At 39.4% G+C, this 22332-nt stretch overlaps 1 protein-coding gene across 2 annotated transcripts in view; it reads left to right on the plus strand.

The window, feature by feature from the left end:
* Window positions 1-3894: 3894 nt before the first annotated feature.
* ccser2b (coiled-coil serine-rich protein 2b) overlaps window positions 3895-22332 on the plus strand; it is a 51878-nt gene continuing 33440 nt past the window's right edge. For both annotated transcript variants that reach the window (XM_079577139.1, XM_079577140.1), the window contains exon 1: window positions 3895-4027. The gene's annotated coding sequence lies outside the window, so the exon portion shown is untranslated. The remainder of the gene's footprint in view (window positions 4028-22332) is intronic.

The raw sequence follows: 22332 nt of genomic DNA on the forward strand, positions 1-22332 counted from the left end.
CCGGCAAAGGCTCGCACTAACTCTTGTGTGTGAACAGTTTCACATAAGTCAAAACACACCATTTTACTTACAGTGAGAACCAGTTTACATACACTTCATAAAAAGACACATTTGCATATTTTTTTCTCACAGTCGGGCTTCTTCCTGCAGAGTTCCCTCTCAGCCCATGTTGGTGCAGGACTTGTTTCACTCTGGATAATGACAAACTCTTCCCAGGTTCAGCATCTTCACCAGGTCTTTTGTTCTTGGGTCGACCTTCACATTTCAGACACAGCTCGTTCATCTCTGACGCAGAACCCGCCTTCTTTCTGATCCGTGTGATGACATTGATGATATAGTAAACTTCTGACTTTGTAAAAAGTAATAAAGAATGGTGTTGAAAATGTTCTCTCATTATTCTGGAATTTGACAAATATATTTTTAAAATTGACCTAAGAAAAATAAAAGTTAATTCTGTTTTCATGTCAGAGAGTGAGAAAAAAATGCAAATGCGCCTTTTTATAAAGTGTATGTAAACATCTGGTTCTCACTGTGTATGATTATATATGATGATTTAACCATGAAAGTCCGCCTCGTTTCAGTTGTTGACCGAGGTGAGAACTCATTTGAATTCTCCTAATTGCTGCTGAGCTGATTATATGATTTTAATCGATTGCTTCCAAAACTGGGTTGCAGTGTCGTTTAGACAGAGTTTTGTGGTCGGCATAGTTGATTTGACTTCATCCTCTGACCCCTGATTAGCTGTGGTGCCGCAAGGTTCTATTTTGGGTCCCATTTTGTTTGTATATGTCTGATTTGGGACAGGCATTGTTAATTGATTATAATACAGAGAAGTGAAATTGAAATGTCAAAGACTGTCCTTTCTCCTCATATCAGTGTCTTAAGAAAACGGAACCTAATTTCAGAAAATATGTTAATAAATGTCATGTAATGTAAACGGAAAATCAAATCATTCATGACTTTATCTGTAAACTTGTGTCGCTTTTTGAAAATTATGCATTTCTACAATGAATTGAATAAAAATGGAATCAAACACGATATTTTCTACTTTTCTGTGTCATAAGAATGTATTTTTCTCACCTTATTGATCTAAAACAGGGGTGCCCAAAGTGTGGCCCTGAGACCAATTTTGTGTGGCCTTCAAGCTTCTTCAGAGATGGTAGTTTTTACAGCAAAGTTAATCATTCTGCACGATTATAGCTTCAAAAAGTAATATTTTTGTGAGAGACGGAGCTGCTTTAAAAACTCTTAACCCCCACTTTACCCGAGCACTTCTTCTCCAGTTATTATCCAGGTATCCAGGCATTCCCCAAATCTAAAAGCTTCAAAACACAACGTGAACAAAATGAAAACGCAATAAAAATGCATAAAAAAAAGTTACAAAAAAGCGACAAAGAAGTGACGATAATGCATGGAAACACAACAAGAAAAATCTTATATCATTTTTGTAGGTCTTAGCGTTCAAATGTACACTGACCTGCAGGCTGTAAGAAGCTTTTAGATTTGGGTAAAGCTGAACTGGACAAAACGCGCTCCGTCAAAGTGGGAGTTAAGAGGTTAAGCTTGACCACTGGTTTGTGGCCTTGTTAAATATTCTACACCAAATTATCCGCAAGAAAACATAAACAAACACATTTAAAAACATTCAGAAAAATTAAGGTAAAGGAAAACTAACTTTTACCGTGTTTTAAGTATTCAGACAAATCAACATCAGAGTGGCATCTCTTTCCACCAGTAAAGCGTCTGCAGGTTATTCAGTTCGCACAGTGCATTTTTGAAACACATCCAGGAGGTGGAGCCAGAGAGCATCACACTGAAAATGTACAATGTGGGTACATACAATATTTAATGTATTTGATATATCTATTATTAGTCTCTGCTTCGAACATGGCCCAGGTAAAGAAAAACACACTGGAATCCACACAGAGCAGTGATGTTTAAACGCTCTGGATGTACAAGGGGGGCCCAAAGCAAGAATGTCGGGAGGGGACCCTCTGGTGGCCTAAATATCGGTGTGTTTTGCATGCAAAGGGGCGGGGCTGATCATAATGACCTTTCTTGGGGGTTTTGCCTCGATTTTTCTTTTGAAGAAAAGATTCAATGACGTCAAACTTCCCTGATAAATAGGAATTTTAGATTTTTTTGAGTCCTGTAACGCCATGAGCTTCCGCCAGAGGGAGACAAAACCACACTGTAGATCAGCCACGTCTGTCACATGGAAACTGGACTGGACAATCATAGAAGTTCTGCTCACACAGATCATTTTTCATGTACACAGTTTAACCCCTTAACTTCCACCTGAACCGAGCACATTTTCTCCAATGATGAAGATGACAAACAATGTGACAAAAATGTGACAAAAAATGACAAAAAAGAAAAGAAAAGTGAAAAAAAAAATGACAAAAAATGAAAAAAAAATGAAAAAAAAGTGACAAAAAATATGACAAAAAATGAAAAAAAGGACAAAAAAGTGACAAAAAAAATGTCAAAAAAAGAAAAAAAAAAGAAATCACAAACAATGTGACAAACAATGTGACAAAAATGTGACAAAAATAGATTAAAAAATGACAAAAAAAAAATGACAAAAAAATGACAGAAAATGAAAAGAAAAAAAATGAAAAAAATTTACAAAAAATTCACTCAGAGTTGTGCAAAAACACATTTTCCTGTCTGAAAATGTGTAACCAGTAAAATAGAATAAAAAACGAGGTATCCCATGTACAACAAGCAGCAGAAATACAACAATAGGTGAGCAACAACAATAACAATAGGATAAAAACTAGAACAGGTCATATAAGTAAAACATCGGGGTGTAAAGTTACAGTCCTAGTGCAGGATGTCAATAAGTGATGCTGGTACAGGGGATAAAGTGCAGCTGATACAGAGATTATTGCGCATGTTACTTTACAGTCTTATTGTACAGTCTGACAGCAGTGGGGATGAAGGCTTTGCGGTAGCGCTCCGTCCTGCACTGAGGGTGTCTCAGTCTGCCACTGAGAGAGCTGCTCAGCTCCTCTACAGTCCCGTGCAGTGGGTGAGAGGTGTTGTCCATGATGGAGGGGAGCTTGGCTAACACCCTCCTGTCCCTCACCTCCTTCATTATAATCATATTTAATCAAGGGCTTCGACTTAATGGAGCTTCTCCCACATGAACAAAGCTCAGAGCTGCTCAGTTGGCAGTGAATTTATATGATCTGAGGCTCTTCAGACGGTCAATAGAAGTTTGGATGATTTTAGTCTCTCCTTTTCATTTTTATTTAGTCTTATTTTAGTCGACTCAAATATCTGGACATTTTAGTCATAGTTTTAGTCTCATGAGAAACTTTTAATTTAGTTTTAGTCCAATTTTAGTCGTCAAAAATATCACTTTGACTAAAATTAAGACTAAATATTATAGTCGACGAAATTAACACTGGTCTGTTTCTGATAAAACATTTCGAAGGATAAAACTTCACATATTACATTCACACATGTATTTATCTATTTGAAATGTTTGACCACGCTGACGTCACCCCTCCCCGCGCGGTGTTTACAGCCGTCACGTGACCGGGCTGGCTCGCTGCTCAGTCAGTCAGCTGGGGCTCGTGCGCGGTGCAGCGCATGATTCAGCAGCTGCTCACAGACCGTGGCCAACGCGAGCTAAAAAACCGGGGCTAAAAACGACATTTACGGACGAAATCACCGCGGATACGGAGAGAACACACGCCTGGGTCACCGGGTCTGCCTCAAATCCTACTTTTAAACCCTGTTACGGACTGGATATTTGTTGAAAACGTCACCGAACCGACGACAAACCGCAGAGAGAGTCGAGCAGCGCCGAGGAGGAGGAGGAGGAGGATAGCCGTCTTTACGACCGCCCTCGTGGGATTTTAACACCTTTTAAAACACTGGGATTACATTTCAGCAACATAAACATCTGTACATGACACTAGACTGTTGTTTTTAGGCTGTAAAATGGATGAAAGCCGCTGCTGTTCCGCGTTGGGTGTCGGATGCCGCCGCCGCCGCTGCTGTTAGCACTTGGCAGGTGAGTTTCGCCTCCTCGAGCCTAAAGCTGCACAAATGTCGCTTTATTCACTTTATGTTGATTTATCTCACGCATTTCCACCCCTGTGTCGTCACATCTATGCGTAATCGTGTTGTTTAAGGCGGGAAGCGGTGGTGTTGTGGGTGAAATTAGCCCTAGTTCGGTGAGGAAGATGCTCCTGCGGCTGCCTGATGGATGAGCTCATGTAGGTCACTCGCGCTGCATAAACGTGGCTCATTAAACGTTTAGAAATACACGGGTTTAATGGTGTTTGTCGTGGAATGAACGTCGGGAGTTGCAGCAAAAGCCACATGGATCAAAAGGGTTGACGGTTGATCTTACCACCCGCCTGAAACAAGTGCATTCTGTCCTCTTTGGCCATTATATAGGGCTGTGTAACGCCTCGTTTGAAAGAAAGACCCGCAAAACTGATCTTTTTCCTCACGTTGTTGCTGTGTTGTGTCACCTTTTGTATGTTTTATTTATTTATTTATTTTGTCACATTTTTGTTGAATTTGTGTCACTTTTTGGTTGAATTTTTGTCACTTTTTGTCATTTTTTTGTTGAATTTTTGTCACATTTTTGTTTGAATTTTTGTCACATTTTGTTAGAATTTTTGTCACATTTTTGTTGAATTTTTGTTGAATTTTTGTCATTTTTTTGTTGAATTTTTGTCACATTTTTGTTGAATTTTTGTCACTTTTTGTGTGAATTTTTATTGAATTTTAGTCACATTTTTGTTGAATTTTTGTCACATTTTTGTTGAATTTTTGTCACTTTTTGGTTGAATTTATGTCACATTTTTGTTGAATTTTTGTCACATTTTTGTTGAATCTTTGTCACTTTTTGGGTGAATTTTTATTGAATTTTTGTCACATTTTTGTTGAATTTTTGTCACATTTTTGTTGAATCTTTGTCACTTTTTGGGTGAATTTTTATTGAATTTTTGTCACATTTTTGTTGAATCTTTGTCACTTTTTGGTTGAATTTTTGTCACATTTTTGTTGAATTTTTGTCACTTTTTTGTTGAATTTTTGTCACTTTTTGGTTGAATTTTTGTCACATTTTTGTTGAATTTTTGTCACATTTTTGTTGAATTTTTGACAGTTTTTTGTTGAATTTTTGTCACATTTTTGTTGATTTTTTGTCATTTTTTTGTTGAATTTTTGTCACATTTTTGTAGAATTTTTGTCACTTTTTGGTTGAATTTTTGTCACTTTTTGGATGAATTTTTGTCTCATTTTTGTTGATTTTTTGTCACATTTTTGTTGAATTTTTCTCAAATTTTTGTTGAATTTTTGTCACATTTTTGGTTGAATTTTTGTCAAATTTTTGTTGAGCTTTTGTCACATTTTTGTTGAGCTTTTTTCTCCTCCGTCTGAGTCAGTGTTTAAGCTGCTCAAGAAGTTAGCATGATATTGGTTAGCACCTGTCAATGGCTTCAACACGATAAACACACGGGTGTCTCACATGTATGAACACTGAGGAAACACTACAGTAACATCTCAGCTCTGACCTCTGTCACGTGTTGTATCCAAGGCTAGATGATTGGAGTGTGGTTCAGGGCTTTCACTTGGAGAGGCTTATTGTGTTGAAGCTAAATGCTAACCAGTAGCATGCTAACGTCTTGAGTGACACCGACTCACTGGTTTCTTTACATAAACGTGCGTCTCTGGGGCCGTGTTTTCTTCTTGAGCAATGATCATGACTACATAAAAATGTCACGGTCAGTCAGTTTTCTTTCATTTATATCCTGAGTAGAGATATTGTTACGTGTTGTAGTACTGCATAATTCTACTTTGGTATCCAAAAATGGCCGCCACAACAACAAAAGTCACATGACAGAAAGGCAGGTATAGCCCCAACTCGTCTAAGCTTAAGCAAGAACATATCACACATGGAAGAACTGTGGCCTGTTCCTTTAATGATTTATGAGGGGAGATACAGCTGCTAAAAGTACAATTATTACTATTTTCAGGGTTATCATAAGGGACAAGTTGTCAATCGTTCCATCCACGCAGCTTTTCCCTCACAGATTTATAATGGAAATGGAAAATGTGATTAACATTTTTCTCACATTGTGACACTTATAGACGCCATTTTTCCATGTCTTGTACTTTACTATTTCGCTTTTTAACCCAATAAAACAAAGCAGAATTTGAACTTTCCCCCCAAGCTATAAAACCCAAACGATATATGCAAATTCTAGGATTGGGCCGCCACAATTTTCATTATTCCGTTCATTTGAAAGGCAAATGCAACGGCAGCCTTTATACGAGTGAAGAAGAGCAGAAACAAGTCACAGCTCATAATATCTACAACATATAAGAAAACGTATAAGAAAACCTGCTGCCAGTGACGCCGCACTCTTCTCTTGTCTTTAATCCGTGACTTTCCTCAGTAATTAATGACTTTAGTGTTTTATTATCAGTGTTTGTTGAGCACTTGGTGATTATTTGAAGTGTTTTACAGCTTCACGTTGTTTTGAGTCATTGGTGACTTGCATAATGATCCACCGCAGTCCAATGTGTCACTTCGGGTGTGTCATGTTTTCTTTACGATGTTTAGATAAAGGTTCATGTCTGTAAAGTCCTGGATTAAAGGCAAGGAACCGAGGACGGGACCAGAGCCTGAATCAGAGTTGGTTTTATTGCCTTGGTTATGAACAGGTTCACAACTAGGAAACATATAACTTTATAATAATAAACTATAAAAAACAGTAAGACTATAAGGGCACGTGTAAGAAAATTAAATTGAAACTATGATAAAGACAACAATCTCACATAGAGCATCAGCGTGAGTGTATTTTCATATCGATTCATTGAGTGTTAGCGGTAAATATGAGTGTGGACAGAACACATAGTGCAGGAGTCTGGACCTGTAACACCAAACCATCAAACCATTTCAAACCAAATGAAAGTCTCAAGGAGCTGCAATAGTTTTAACGTTTAAACGACCGGACAAAACTGATGAATATTATTGTTGATTTGTTTACAAGCAAATTCACACTAGTAATTTAAATGAATTATGCTTTGTTTTTTTGCAGCATTCTGTTTTATGCATTTTAGATACTATATATTTTTAGCCGCTTGCATTGATACAAAATTTTGATCCCAAACGCTCCGAGCAGCTGGAGTTTAACCAACAGCAGTAACTTCAGCTTCTGCGGCTAAAGCTAAAGGTAAAGGTAAAGCTAAAGCCCATGTGTTTCTTGTTGTCACTGCTTTTCTCTTTGTCTAAGAGTCTAGTTTCTTACTCAGTCCAGGTTTAGTCCTGGTTTAGTCCTGGTTTTTAACCAGTTTACTGTAAGTCCTGGTTTAGTCCTGGTTTAGTCCTGGCTCAGACCGCGGCTCTGCCATCTCTGATAATGACTGAAGTGTGAGTAAGTTACAGCTTTGCTTCTGCATTTGTGCTGAAGCTGCTCATGAGTTCAGGCTTTTTTTTAGACTCACTGTGGATCATTGATTGACGTTTGGAGAGAAAAAGTACCGAAAATTAGCACCAAAAAAAAAATTGAATGAATTCACAAGTCTGTAACTGAGATATCGGGTCTTGTTATTGTTCATGAGTCTGATGCGGAGGGAAAAACTGTTCATGTGGCAGGAGGGATGGGTCTGTATGGACCATAGCCTCCTGCCTGAGGGGAGAGGGGGGGGAAGAGTCCATGTCCAGGGTGAGAAGGGTCAGCTTTGATCCAACCTACACCCCTCTGGGTCCTGGAGATTTGGGAACCGAGGACGGAACCGAGGACTGAACCTTGAATATGGGGTGAAGCGAAGCTGGTATTGAATCAACATTTCTAAACGTAGCTGGTATTGAATCTAAATTTCATGTAATAAAATGACATTGTGTGACTTTTTACTGCACAAGTCCATCAAAAGTAACAAAAAAAAAGTCCTGCCGTTCTTCTGTTAGATGGGACGTCCACCTCACAAAACCCGACGATGTAGCGTTTAGTGCCTTCAGTGTGAACTCGTCCCGGAGACTCCACATTCCTGCGTCCTTCAGCCCATTCTTCTCATTCTTCACTCTCACTTGGCCTCAAGTCTGAAGCTTTTGGGTCTGAGAGTCTCACGGCCTCTTCGTCAAAACAAAGCAACGAGCGCCGTTTCCCACAAACGCGATCGGGCTTCGATTGGAGATGAAGCTTTTCCACCGACCGCAAGTGGAGTTTTTTGAATTTGAAAGATAAATATGACACTTTCTTCTCCACTACATTTTTTCTAAAGGCTCTGAAGTACATTCGTCTTCATCCACAGTTTGAACTCCTCCTCCAGAGACGTTGCAAATCCGGCGGGTTGTGGGATTCTTGCGGAGCCTGAGGCGTTTCCATAGAGACGGGTCTTTGGCTCAGACACTGGCTCCTGTTGTGAGGAGGGGACCACAGTGAGGATCCTGTTTTAGTCCTGGTTTAGACCTAGTTTGGTCCTGGTTTAGCCCCTCAGAGTCCCTTTCATTGCGACGGCAGGAAACAGAGATTTGACAGACATTTCCTGTTGATGTTTTAGCAGATCTGAGTCTGGATCCTCGTCGGTTTCACCCGTTAGTCACGTTTTAATTGAAGATTTTGCTCAGACGCTGTGGCTTAACTTTATAACCATTACAAAAGAAATACAGGATGTTTTCACTGCAACACAAATAATGTGTTTTCCGCCACAGTCTGTCAAAATAAGACTTAGAAATGACAGAATGTCGACAAAAACCTGGCTTTATTAGGAAAACTCTAATTGAATATGAACTTCTGCATGTTTCTAAGTAGGGCTGGGACCGTTATATTTGTTTTCGATACCGATACTTGAACCATACTTGGTTTTCGACACCGATACTAAATAATTTGTCATATAGAACATACAACAAATAATGTTTCTTTTCCTTACATTTCATTTCTTTTGCATTTGAATCATTTGTTTGAGGTGAAACAACCAAGAAACTTCCTTTGAAAAAAAAAAACACTTTCCAAGTCCCCCCCCCACTGTTAACAATGGTTTTCATGTTTTTTTCTAAAATTTTTCATATTTTTTCCACTTTCCCCCCCCCAATTTTTCCACCTTGTTTCCTCAGTTTTTCCACTTTTTCTCCCCTATCTTTCCTCCCCCCCAGTTTCCCCCCTTTTTTTTTATTTCACTTTTTCTACGTGCTTTCAAAAATGTTTCCCAATATTTTCATTCCCCCCCCAATTTTTCCACATGTTTTTTTCCCAGTTTTTCAGCTTTTTGTCCCCCAGTTTTTCTACTTTTTTCCCCATTATTTCCCAGTTTTTCACCCAATTTTTTCCTCCTTTTATCATTTTTTTTTCCGGCTTTCACTTCCTTTATACATTTTGATGACCAACAGCATTAACATCTTGAATATAAGGTTTTTATATTTCTTTTCAGTATCTGCTTTCGATACTTCATATCACGAGTACTAAACCTTTCTTCTTTCTCTTCTTTCTTCTTTCTTTTCTTTCTTCTTTCTCTTCTTTCATATCACAAGTACAAAACCTTTCTTTCTCCTTTCTCTTCTTTCTCCTTTCTCTTCTTTCTTCTTTCTTCTTTGCTTTCTTCTTTCATATCACGAGTACAAAACCTTTCTTCTTTCTCTTCTTTCTTCTTTCTTTCATATCACGAGTACAAAACTTTTCTTTCTTCTTCTCTTCTTTCTCTTCTTCTTTCTCTTCTTTCATATCACAAGTACAAAACCTTTCTTTCTTCTTTTCTTCTTTTCTTCTTTCTCCTTTCTCTTCTTTCTCCTTTCTCTTCTTTCTTCTTTCTTCTTTGCTTTCTTCTTTCATATCACGAGTACAAAACCTTTCTTTCTTCTTCTCTTCTTTCTTCTTCTCTTCTTTCTTCTTTCTCTTTCTTTCTCCTTTCTCTTCTTCTTTCATATCACAAGTACAAAACCGTTCTTCTTTTCTTCTTTCTCTTCTTTCTTCTTTCATATCACGAGTACAAAACCATTCTTTCTCTTCATTCTTTCTCTTCTTTCTTCTTTCATATCACGAGTACACAACCTTTCTTCTTCTTTCTTTCTCTTTCTTCTTTCTCTTTCTTCTTTCTCTTCTTTCATCTTTCTCTTTCTTCTTTCTCTTTCTCTTTCTTCTTTCTCTTTCTCTTTCTTCTTTCTCTTCTTTCTTCTTTCTCTTCTTTCTCTTTCTTCTTTCTCTTCTTTCTTCTTGTTTCTCTTTCTTCTTTCTCTTCTTTCTTCTTTCTCTTCTTTCTTCTTTCTCTTCTTTCTTCTTTCTCTTCTTTCTCTTCTTTCTCTTCTTTCTACTTTTTCTTCTTTCTCCTTTCTCTTTCTTTGTCTTCTTTCTTTCTTCTTTCTTTCTTCTTTCTCTTCTTCTTTCTCTTCTTTCTCTTCTTTCTTCTTTCTCTGGGCTGTGTCGTGCTCAGACGTCAGTGGAAAAATGGAACAAACGTTTCCGTCTCAGGTCTGAAACTTTAATCAGCTCCGACACGACAAACGACTGAAATATAAATGATGTGAGGTTCGACTTCAGACTCGACCTCGGGCGGTTTTGAACTTCTGTGCAAAAACATGAGGCAGACGTGGCTTCAATTCTTTCACTTTTTTCATGGAGTCGTGCAGCTCGAGTTCACAGGCTTTTCCATTAGGCCAGTGTGAACAACGAGGTGGGCAATGTATGAATATGGAAAGATTTGTAAAATAAAAAGATTGAGAAAAATCAGGGCAAAATGGGGTAGAATAGATAAATAAAATGGGATGTAAAAGTAGGAAAATGTGAAAAAATAAAATTTAGGATAATGGGAAATAAAATAAAAAATACATGTGGGAAAAATGTAAAAAAAAAAGAAAGAAAAAGCGAAAGAAAAAGAAAAATGGGGAAAATGTAAAGAATGGTAAAAGAAATTTGGGAAAATAAGGAAAAAAGGAATAGATAAAATGGAGGAAAACGGACAAATTTGGCATGAATAAAAAAAAGAATGAGACCCCCTCCAGACAAAAACCATAACATAAAAACAGGGGACGAGGGGTAGCTCATAAAAAATATTTAATAGTATATAATATTTGTACAATTAAATTAATTTATATATAAGTAGGGCTGGGTAAAAGCTCCGTTAGGGGGCGGTATCGAAAATAGGGATTGTCCGATATGAAATTTTTCTGCCGATATCGATATCCGATATTTGCCTTGCTGCTGTGGCCGATATCCGATATTTGCCGATATTTATTTAGATATGCGCGAAAATGCGACATAACGCCTAATTTTCACGGGTCATAAACATGACAGAAGTCAGCAGAGTAAACGTGAATACAGACATGATCATCACTGTAAGTTAGACCTACATGATGACAGAGGTCATGTTTACGTGTCGTAGCCTTTAGCCTGTTAGAAGCTATGCTAGCGCTAACAAACAAAGTTATAAATCTGGCGTCAGGACGGAGACACTTTCGCAACACTCACCTCAGATGTAGCGACAAATAATCCATCAGAAAATGATTCCTGTTAATCCTGACTCAGAATAATGTCCATGGAGGCAGATTTAGTCCAGTTTGTTACAGCAGCAGCTTGTGTCTCTGCATCTCTGTGGTGTCCAAGTGTCCGCTCCACTTTGTTTAAACTTAGTAAAAACATATTTTCTTTTGGAGACGTGTGAATTTATGCTGGAGTTCTTTATTTTTAGGAGCCACTGTTTATTTTAGATAATTTGAATAAACTGTTGCCCCAGTCAGGTAATTGTAGCCCGTCTACACTGCTGCTGCATTCAGGTGCGCTATGACATTACGGTGCAGTAAATAATTAAAAGAAAAAATAATAATATCGGCCGATATTTCCCAATATCGGCCATCCCTAATCGAAAATCTTTTTTTTTTTCTGTACTTTTCTCTCCAGACGTCAGTAAATGATCCACAGTGAGTCTAAAAAAGCCTGAACTCATGAGCAGCTTCAGCACAAATGCAGATGTTTTCTTAAAGCAAAGCTATAACTTACAACACTTACTTAGTCATTATGGCAGAGCCGCGGTGTGAGCCAGGACTAAACCAGGACTGACTAAGAGACTAGACTCTTAGACATCAGCTTTACCTTTAGTTAAAGCCCCACAGAGCCTGAAGTTACTGCTGTTGTTACTATGTGGATCTGTCTCTGCAGCTCAGGAGGTAATAATGTCCTTTCTGTCTTATCGCTGCTTAAAGCTGTAATAAGTAACTCTTGCCCCTAGAGGCCATAAGTGCAACTGTAGGTGTCTTGGAGAGTAAATACTACGCTGACAGGAAAGGCGAAGGGACAGAGGGATATTGTACATCCAATTATACAATGGAAAAAAATAATTCACTCAAACTTGCCTGTAAATACTGTCTAAAGTGACGTTAGCCCGCAGTTAGCTTTGCCCGTTAGCCTGTTAGCTTCTTCTTCGTGATTCCATTAGTGTGTATTGGTAACTCCGGTCTGGTGGTAGTCAAGTTGCAAACATGGTTTTCTGGCCAGAGACACCAGGGGGCGATGAAAGACCCTCCAATCATCCCATAAACACTTATATTACCCCCACAGCTACTATGGAAAGGATTTATTAAGGTAAACATGTTACTTAGTTCTGCTTTAAGTGCGAATTCTGCTCAAAAATGAAGTTTCCGTTGTGCTGTTTTTGGATTTTCTCCTGAACAATACTTTTTATTATTATTTTAATTTAATTAAAATAACAGGTATCGAAAAAAGTACCGTTAAGGCACTGGTACCAAAAAGCAGGTATCGTAGTAGTTTTATCGGGAACGGGACCCAACCCTAGACATCACAGTTTAATAGAACCGGCTCCAGAGAACTCGACACGACACTCATGTTTGGTCAGGATGTGAACTTAAGACTGCAGTGAATTTACTCTGTTTGTTCGAGCGTTCGTGAAGTCTCGCCCACAGAGGTTCTGCGTCGGCCACATCGGTGCAAAACTCTTCCTTCTCATCGTTCTCATTGAATACGGGCGCTTTCTTGTCGGCTTTGTTAATAAAACAGCAGAGCAAATACAACACGATGCCTCTATGTGGTTTCCTACGTTATGAGAGTGTTTCTGCCCTTTAGTGTCAGTTCAGGACAGTTTTCTTATTATCATGGAAGTCCCACATTCATTTTTGTCGATGTCCCCCAGCCCTGATAATAGTGAGTCATTTCCCGCCTGAACCGAGAGGATCTTTTTCCTCACGTCATCAGATTTTTTTTTTCCATCATTTTTTTGTTGGGTATTCAACTCATTTTTGTAACTTTTTTGTCATTTTTTGTCAAATTTTTGTCACATTTCGTCCTTTTTTCGTTAATTTTTTAATCACTTTTTTGTCACATTTTGTCAATTTTTTGTCATTTTTTTGTCACATTTTTTGTCATTTTTTATCAGATTTTTGTCAGATTTTTGTCATTTTTTCGTCATTTTGTCGTCATTTTTTCGTCATTTTTTTTGTCATTTTTTATCAGATTTTTGTTATTTTTTTGCCATTTTTTTGTCACATTCTTGCCATTTTTTTGCCATTTTTTGCCATTTTTTGTCACATTTTTTGTCATTTTTTCGTCATTTTGTCGTCATTTTTTCGTCATTTTTTTGTCATTTTTTATCAGATTTTTGTTATTTTTTTGCCATTTTTTTTGTCACATTCTTGCCATTTTTTTGCCATTTTTTGCCATTTTTTGTCACATTTTTTGTCATTTTTTGTCAATTTCTTGTCAATTTCTTGTGACATTTTTGCCACTTTTTCATACATTTTTCGTCACTTTTTTGTCATTTTTTCGTAAATTTTTCATCACATTTTTGTCATTTTTTCGTCCAGTTTTTCGTCCATTTTTTATCACATTTTTGTCACATTTTGTCACATTTTTGTCAATTTTTTGTCATTTTTTCATACATTTTTTGTCACTTTTTTGTCAATGTTTTCTCACTTTTTTGTCACATTTCCATCATTGTTTTCGTCTCAGTTTTGTTGCTATTTTCACAGCTTTTTTCCAGAAGCTTTTTGACTGGGGTAAAGCCAAACTGGAGAAAATGTGCTCGGTTCAGGTGGGAGTTAAGAGGTTAAACAGTCATGGCCCTAAAACCTGACGCTGTGACGCCTCCTCCAGAGAAAACCGCTGAGTGCTCGGGCTCGGGCTCGGGGCAGGTCTGAGTCCGGTTTAACTGGATTCACTGCGGAGGGAGCGATATTTTAAACATTTAGACCCCGAAGCTGTTTATGAAAGAACCTGGGGCTCATCCGTTATTTAGATTTTGTTGCTGAAATGATAGAAGATGATGTCATTCTGCTGCAAAACATGTTTCACAAACTGCAGGTTCGATTCCTCGCGCTTTAAAAATGTGATGTTGCTGCTCGGCTTGTAAACCTGGAATGTTCCGCAGCGTGGCTTTAAATACCGTGGTAATGTTGCCGTTCTGTGTTTTTGCCGGCGTGGGTTTGTGGGAGAGGGTAAACAGAGTCCCATTGATGAGCTGCAGCCCACAGACCCTCAGCACACACGTCCGTCTGTTTACAGCAGGAAAACAGCTCCGAGTCGGGAGAACAGGCCCCGGGAGTGTGTCAGATGCCCTCCCGCTCCTCCCGCTCCTCCTGCAGCGTTTAACAGAGCCTGGGGCAGGGCAAATGTCTGCTTAAGAGGAGAATACATACATGTAGAGACATCCATTTGAAACTTTTGTAGATTACTGACAGAAATGTAGGACCGGGAAATACTTAAATATAACATTTTAAAACTCCATATAGTCCCTTTAAGTGGCGCTGCTTGAAGCTGTGTCGATGGAGTAAACTAAAGGGACATGTTTGTTGGAGGCTTTATTCATGAAATTTACAATGTAAAAAATGTACACAGACCCTAACTATATAAACAAAGTAGGTTTTCATTAAAAAAATGCTACATTTTATGTCATTTTTGCTCCATTTGAGTCTGTGTGAACCAGAAAACGATGAATCGATGCTAAAATAGTTGTCGAGTATTTCAATAATCGATTTCAGCCCTGTGATACTGGTAAAATAAAAGAAAGCAGAGACTGAAAAGAAATATAAAATCTTCAATATCTTCATATTCAAGTTTTGATGCTGTAGGTCATAGAAATATATAAAAGAAAAAAAGGGGGAAAAAAGTGAGAAATAAAAAGAAAAATTTGGTGGAAAAAATTTGAAATTTATGTGGAAAGTTTAGGACAAACACAACACAATGTGGGGGGAAAGTAAACAAACATGGAAAATGTGAAAAAAAAGTGTTAAAAACTGCAGGGAAAAAAGAAAAATGTGGAAAGTATTTTTTCTACCATTTTGTCGTTGTTTAACCTCAAGTAAATGATAAAAATGCAAAATAAATTAAATGGAAGGAAAAGGATTAAATGAACATTATTAATCTGTTTTATGGATTTATGACAATTTTTTTAGGATCGGTTTCGAAAAAAGAATTGTTCAGGTATTGATATAGAAAAAAGCCAGCCCTACAGGAATGTATTTCATTCTGTATAAAGTCAGTATAAAGGATAGAGGCCGGGTTTAAACAGATGCCCTGATCTGATCCTGGCAGTGCGTTTGTAAAGTCTGAGTCTGCAGGAGCTGCTGAAGATGTTGTTGCAGGAGCGGAATGAAAACCTGATCTTGAAACCTGATCATTAAAATAAGAAGTTAAAGAAGAACAGGAGACACATGTTTCCTGCAGTGGTTGTGTTTGGATAATCAATCAAAGCATTTGCGGTTTCGTTATGAAGTTATGGATCATTTACAGGCTCCGGTTTTGTCTGAGGCCGTTAGACTTCGGCCTCTGCTCTTCCGGTCGTTACGTAACGGCTCCGGCTTATCAATAACTCACGTCAATCCATATTTCTTAGATTAAATCTATACTTCACGGTCGAACCATTGAAATAGTCAGAGCTTTAGCACTGATTCTACTGAACAGCTGCACAGCAAAGGGGAGCAAGAGGAAGGGGGTGGGAGGGGCTCCTGGTAGCTCACATGGAGGAGCAGGAAGTGAAACCACTGGATATTTAGTTTCAGCAGTTTTAGATCAATATTCTCAGATCATAATCTAGTTTCTGGAGTTTTCAGATTATTCAAGAGACATGTAAACAACATAATCTGATGAAGATGTAATCTGATTTATTTCGGATCTTTCACCCTGACCGGGAACATAAAACGGTGGCTCAGTTGGTGGAGCGGGTCTCCTGATCAGAAGGTTGGGGGTTCGAATCCCGCCTCCTGAAGCTGTGTACTTTGGTGTGTGCATGACAGAGTGAATGGCTGAGTGGATCCATGCTGTAAAGTGCCTAATGTAGGAGGAAAGGCCCTTTTTAAAGGGACTATACAGAGTTTAAAAATGTCAAAATGAAGTATTTTCTTATTTCCTAATGTGTAGAATGAGCTCAGACCTGTTCACCACAACTGCCTCTAAAATCCTGCCCTGTCACTCAGAAGGTGTTAGTTTGGGTCTGAAGTGCCGTCATGCACGAGCTTAAAGGGGGGGGTATTATGGAAAATTGTTTTGAGTAATCTGTACAAACTCTGATGGCGGCCATTTTAGGGATAGGTTTGCCTGAGTCCTCCTAGGAACGCCCCCACCTCCTGGAGACGCCTCCGAGCTTTCGTCACCAGCCGAGTAACCAACCACTGCTCCTCAGCAGAACCCCCTCCCCGCTGATGCCACAGACAGCGTGTGGAGGGGGCGTGTCGGAAAGGCTCAGAGGTTCTTAAAGAGACAGAGGCCTATTTCAAGACATTCACTACAGCCATTATGAGAGAGACATTTTATACAAGGCAGTTATTCTAATGTACTGCATTTACAGACCAACAGAAGGTTTGTCATCATTGTAGTGTGATATAGACTGGTGCTGTGTGACTGAAAAAAGCAGAATACCCCCTCTTTAAATATGAACTTGATTGTCTCTGCAGCTCATCCCTCATAAATTGTTCCAGAAGCGATTATTTTTAGAGAATGTAGAAAAAAATTACCCTCCTAGGTCCCGCCCTCACTTATGGTCTTGAGATCTGGGTAATGACTGAAAGGGACAAGATCGCAAATACAAGTGGCCGAAATGAGTTTCCTTCCAGGGTGGCTGGGGGTGAGGAGCTCAGTTACCCGGGAGGAGCTCGGAGTAGTGTTCCGGATACCTCCTGGTCGCCTCCAGCTAGAGGAGGAGTGTGTGGATCAGGAGGTCTGGGCATCTCTGCTGAGACTGCGGCCCCCACGACCCGGCCCCGGATAAAGCGGAAGAAAATGGATGGATGGATGAAAAAACTAAGTGGTTGCATTTGTGCCGGCAAATGCAACCACGCACGCTTCTAATATATTGAAGAAGTCAGCTGGAAGTCGGCTAAACTTTCTGTGGATTTCCCTGTAGAAAAAGGCAGCAGAAGTTCCGTGTCCCAACATGATTTAATCTTCTGTTATTTCCTGCCAACTTCCCGACAGTTTGTTCCCCACAGAAGTGTTTATTTTTCACTTTTATGTTCGCCTTTTGCCGCAGTCCCGCACGGGCTCGAGAGCTGCCCCGGGGTAGACCGGCGGGAGCGAGGCTGCCCGTCTGAGCCCTGATGCGCTCTCTGCAGAGGACGTTCTCTTACCTCCGTGATTTCAGCCTTTGTGATTCGCTCACGTTCATTGTTTTGCTTCGGGAGCCGAGCGGATCATGTGACCGTCATCTATCATTCATCCACGGAGAACACGAGACTCTCAGATCCTTTTACAGCCAGTTCCAACTGAGGAGGAGAGACGTTTATCAAAACGTCTGCACCAACAGGGCTGCTCCCTGACTGACGACGTCCAAAAGAAGCTTAAGATTTGACATGGTGAGATCTTCTCCTCTCATTTGTGTCTCTGAGGTTGCTGTGGAGGTTCCTGGGTCACAGCGAGGCGTCCGAGTCGTGTCTGTCGCTTCAGGCGCTTTTCACTTCGCTGAACATCGGGGGCACGAGCTCTGACCCACTCTGCAGCAGCACATGTGCATTTACGTTTACTGTAAAGTGGGACAGAAGCAGGGATAAAGCAAGAGGCCGGTCACGATGATTACTATATCGACTTACAGATAAACAACACGTTCAGCTCTGTGTGTCTATCGTCTGTGCATTTACAGTGTTTCTACAGGCAGCAGCAGGTTTCATTCAAAGCTTTTAATGCCCTAAAATCCACATTTTTAACCCCTTAACTCCCACCTGAAACGAGCACATTTTCTCCAGTTTGGCTTTACCCCAGTCCAGAAGCTTCTGAAAAAAAGGTGTGAAAATAGCGACAGAACTGAGACGAAAACAATGATGAAGATGTCACAAAAATGTCACAAGAAATTGACAAAAGTGTGATAAAAATGTGATAAAAATTTGACAAGAAAATTACAAAAAATGGACGAAAAAATGACAAAAAAAATGACAAAAAAAATGACAAATGTGATAAAAAATTGACAAATAATGGACAAAAAATGAGTTGAATACCCAACAAAAAAATGATGGGAAAAAAAAATCTGATAACGTGAGGAAAAAGATCTCTCGGTTCAGGCGGGAGTTAAGAGGTTAATGCAACATCCATCCATCCATTTTCTTCCACTTGTCCGTTGCCGGGTCACTGCACCAGCCCCTGTGGCGCCCCCTGCAGGTTGTGGGTCCACAGAAGGACGGCCTCATGATTAACCGGGCCTGTTGGTCTCTCGTAAGGGGCTTCTGAACCGCTCTTTGTCTGACCCGTCACCTATAGCACCTGTTTGTCCTGGGAGCCCCTACCAGGCAGGGGCGGACTGGCCATATGTCCATTCTGGAAGAGCGCAGAAGGGCCACTGGCTCTTGGGCCACCAGTCTAAATTTTCTCCTTAACCTCTTAAACCCCCGCCTTAACCGAGCTTTACCCAAATCTAAGAGCTTAAAAGCAAAGCATCAAAATAGCAACAAGTGAGCCAGAAAAGCAACAAAACGGTGACAAAAAAGTGACTAAGTTGTGACGAAAACATGACAACAAAGCAATGAAATAAGCAACGAAAAACCAACAAAAAACATGCTGCAACAATGTGACAAAAGGGTACAATCACTTTTGTAGGTCTTAGCTTTCAAATGAGGTGTTATACTGTTGTGGAGAAGCTTTTAGATTTGGGTAGAACCGAACTGGAGGAAATGCACTCGGTTAAGACGGGAGGTAAGAGGTTCACATATATGTCTTTGTGGAAGTGCTGCATTTACGCTAATTCGGGCCAGGCTGGTCAGAGTCCAGGGCCCTTTTTCAGTCCCAGTCCATCCATGCTACCAGGGACACCAAGCCCCCGACACTCAACCCCCTCAAACCCCTCCACCACGTTAAGGTGGCGGCTCCAGGAGGGGATGAATGCAACAGATGTGATATTCAAAAGCAAATCGGACACAATGGGAAACTTTTCAACAGCAACAAAAATCGTGCCCAGTTTCAGCCAAAACCGCTCTTTACTGTGTTTTAGACCACCATTTTTGTGTTCAAGCAATGCCATTATTTTCCTTTATCTATTGAAATTAGATCCAGTGTGAATCCAATATAACGCTTTTAATATAGGTGCAGTTCATTCACTTTAAATGCGATGATTTCCATTTCATTTTGAGGCGAGACGAGACATCAAGTGCAAACATTGATTTTCTGGCAGTGGTCGATGTCAAGCATTTTTTTCTAGTTTTCTCCTGTAACATCTTAGTTTTCATGTTATAAAAAAGACAAAACTTACCCTGTGCGATGCTTGTTTTATGATGTTTTGTCGTGAGGCGGAGGAATCCAGGAAGTAGCAACTGCGTTCCTTAGCAAAGCCGTCGTTCTCACGGGTATTCATTCACCAACACTATAACTAAGGAAGCACCGATCCGATACTGGTGTCAGATATCGGAGCGATACTGAAAACAATATATCGGGAATCGACTGCGAATTTTCAATACTGAACCAATACCAGTTTTGGCTCTCAATACCTTAAAACAGGGGTAGGCAAGTTTTCTTGGCGGAGGAGCCGATTTTCTGTATTGTAAACAAACCGAGGGCCGAAGCCGCTGATTATTAGCCCAAAGTAAAGCACAACACTGGAAATTGACCAACTTAAATGAGATAAATTACTTAAAATTGCTTGAATAAAAGTTCTTCTATGTTGAATTTGAACTCGGTTTGAACTAATCCAAGATACAAATGCTATAGCGCCAATGGAACAAGAATAAAACCCACTTGAAATCAGACAAATCATTGTTTTTCACTTCAAATGACACCAAATTATCTGAATTAAGAGAATATTTACTACTAGAGGTTTTATCTCGTCTAAAACCAGAACAAATCTACTCAAACCTTAGATTTAATCTGCTCATTCAAGTAGATTTATGCCACTTCTTCCTTTAAACGATTATTCTTTGTCCAGTGCACTTTTTTCAAATGCCAGTGTTGTACATCATATATGACCTCATTGGGTGTATTGACAGTATTTCTTTCTCCCATTCAACTCTAATGTTAAAAGTACTCAAAAGTACTCAAGTTCTCAAAATCATCTTGAGGGCCAGAGGTGTGCTGGAGGGCTAAGTCTAAGTGAAAAGGTTTTTTCTTCCGTTTTTTCAGTGGGATTTTTCAATATGTAATTTCCAGCCTGATTTATTCATCTTTAAACCCAAAAAAACAAGAAAAAATATGACTTTTTTTTTACAGATTTTTTCACTTATGATGAACTTATTCAAAAAACAAAGAAGATCCAAAATCCTCTCTGAAAAAAAATCTCTGTCATAAAACATGCTTTAAATCTGAGTTTATCCATTGCTTAGATTTCGTCCCTGAAAATGGAAGAATTTTTAGCCACTAATGGTTAAAGTATATCGGCAATAATCTAAAAATACTCTTCTGAAGCCTGTGTTTCGTAACAGGAGGCGTTTCTGAGGCGCCGAAGGGTTAACGCTGGAGAAATAATAAAAACAGAGAACAGTGAACGCCTCATGACTTTCGCTCAGGCTCAGGCTGCAATACAAGACTGTAATACTGCAATACAAGTACTGCAACTACAACGGGATACAGCTCAGAGAGATTTGTACTTTTCCGATGAAACGATGGTAAGGAAAGAGAGAATTTCTTCTTCCACACCTTAACTCAGCTGCCTCATTTGAAAGCTAAGGCCAGCAAAACTCATCTAAGCTTCTTCCTGGTTTGTGTTGTCATGTTTTTGTTGTTTTGCGTCAGTTTTTATTTTCACTTTTTCATAGCTATCTGTGATTAAGCCACAAATATGTGACCAAAGCAAACGGTGAGAGTCATAACGAGGAAGAAGCCTAGATGAGCCGTGTTTCAGATGCTCTGTAGAGACGGTTTTCGGGAATGGGTTCCCCCCAGAGGAGAACCCGGCGACTTTCTGACGAACTTTTCTGCTTCACATAGGCCGTGTGTTGTGTTTTAGGAGTGAGCGATGGAGTTTCCCCCGGTCCGATCCTCTGAGCGGAGACACACAGCTTAACCTCTTAACTCCCGCCTGAACCGAGAGGATCTTTTTCCTCACGTCATCAGATTTTTTTCCCATCATTTTTTTGTTGGGTATTCAACTCATTTTTGTCACATTTTTGTCATTTTTTTTGTCCATTTTTTCGTCAATTTTTTATCATTTTTTTTGTCATTTTTTTTGACACTTTTATGTCACATTTTTATAATTTTTTGTCACATTTTTATTGAATTTTTGTCACATTTTTGTCAATTTCTTGCAACATTTTTGCCACTTTTTCATAGATTTTTCGTCACTTTTTTGTCAATGTTTTCTCACTTTTTTGTCACATTTCCATCCTTGTTTTCGTCTCAGTTTTGTTGCTATTTTCACAGCTTTTTTCCAGAAGCTTTTGGATTGGGGTAAAGCCAAACTGGAGAAAATGTGCTCGGTTCAGGTGGGAGTTAAGGGGTTTAAAGGAACAGGCCACCGTTTTCCCACACTGAGATACGTTCTTGCCTGAGCTTAGACGAGTTGATGCGTACCTGTCTGGTCTTTTATGTTGTTAGCATTTAGCCTCTCCTTGTCTCCTCTATGGGGCCAAACGAGGGTGAAGTTAGAAGCGACCAGGCTCTTCCACGTTTTCCCTATTTAAGTACAGTGACATGAGCAGTTACACGATCCAAGTATACAGAAAATTAAACCTGTCCATTTTCTCAGCGGATAAAAGGGGAACTATATTATGAGGCGTAATAACACCTTAGGAGTACTTTGACTTTACTGCACGACCCCAGTACCAGACAGGTACGCATCATCGTCTGAGCTCAGGTATGAACATATCTCAGTATGCTAAACCGGTGGCCTGTTCCTTTGACTCCGCCCCTTTCCCCTTTATGTGTCTGTATAGAGACGGTTGTCAATCACAGCAGAGCTCAAGGCATGAGGATGATCAAACTTAAACGCTTTTGGAAACTCCACGGCTTACTAAGA

Source organism: Gobius niger, assembly GCF_951799975.1.
Source record: "Gobius niger genome assembly, chromosome: 19".
Classification (NCBI taxonomy): Eukaryota; Metazoa; Chordata; class Actinopteri; order Gobiiformes; family Gobiidae; genus Gobius; species Gobius niger.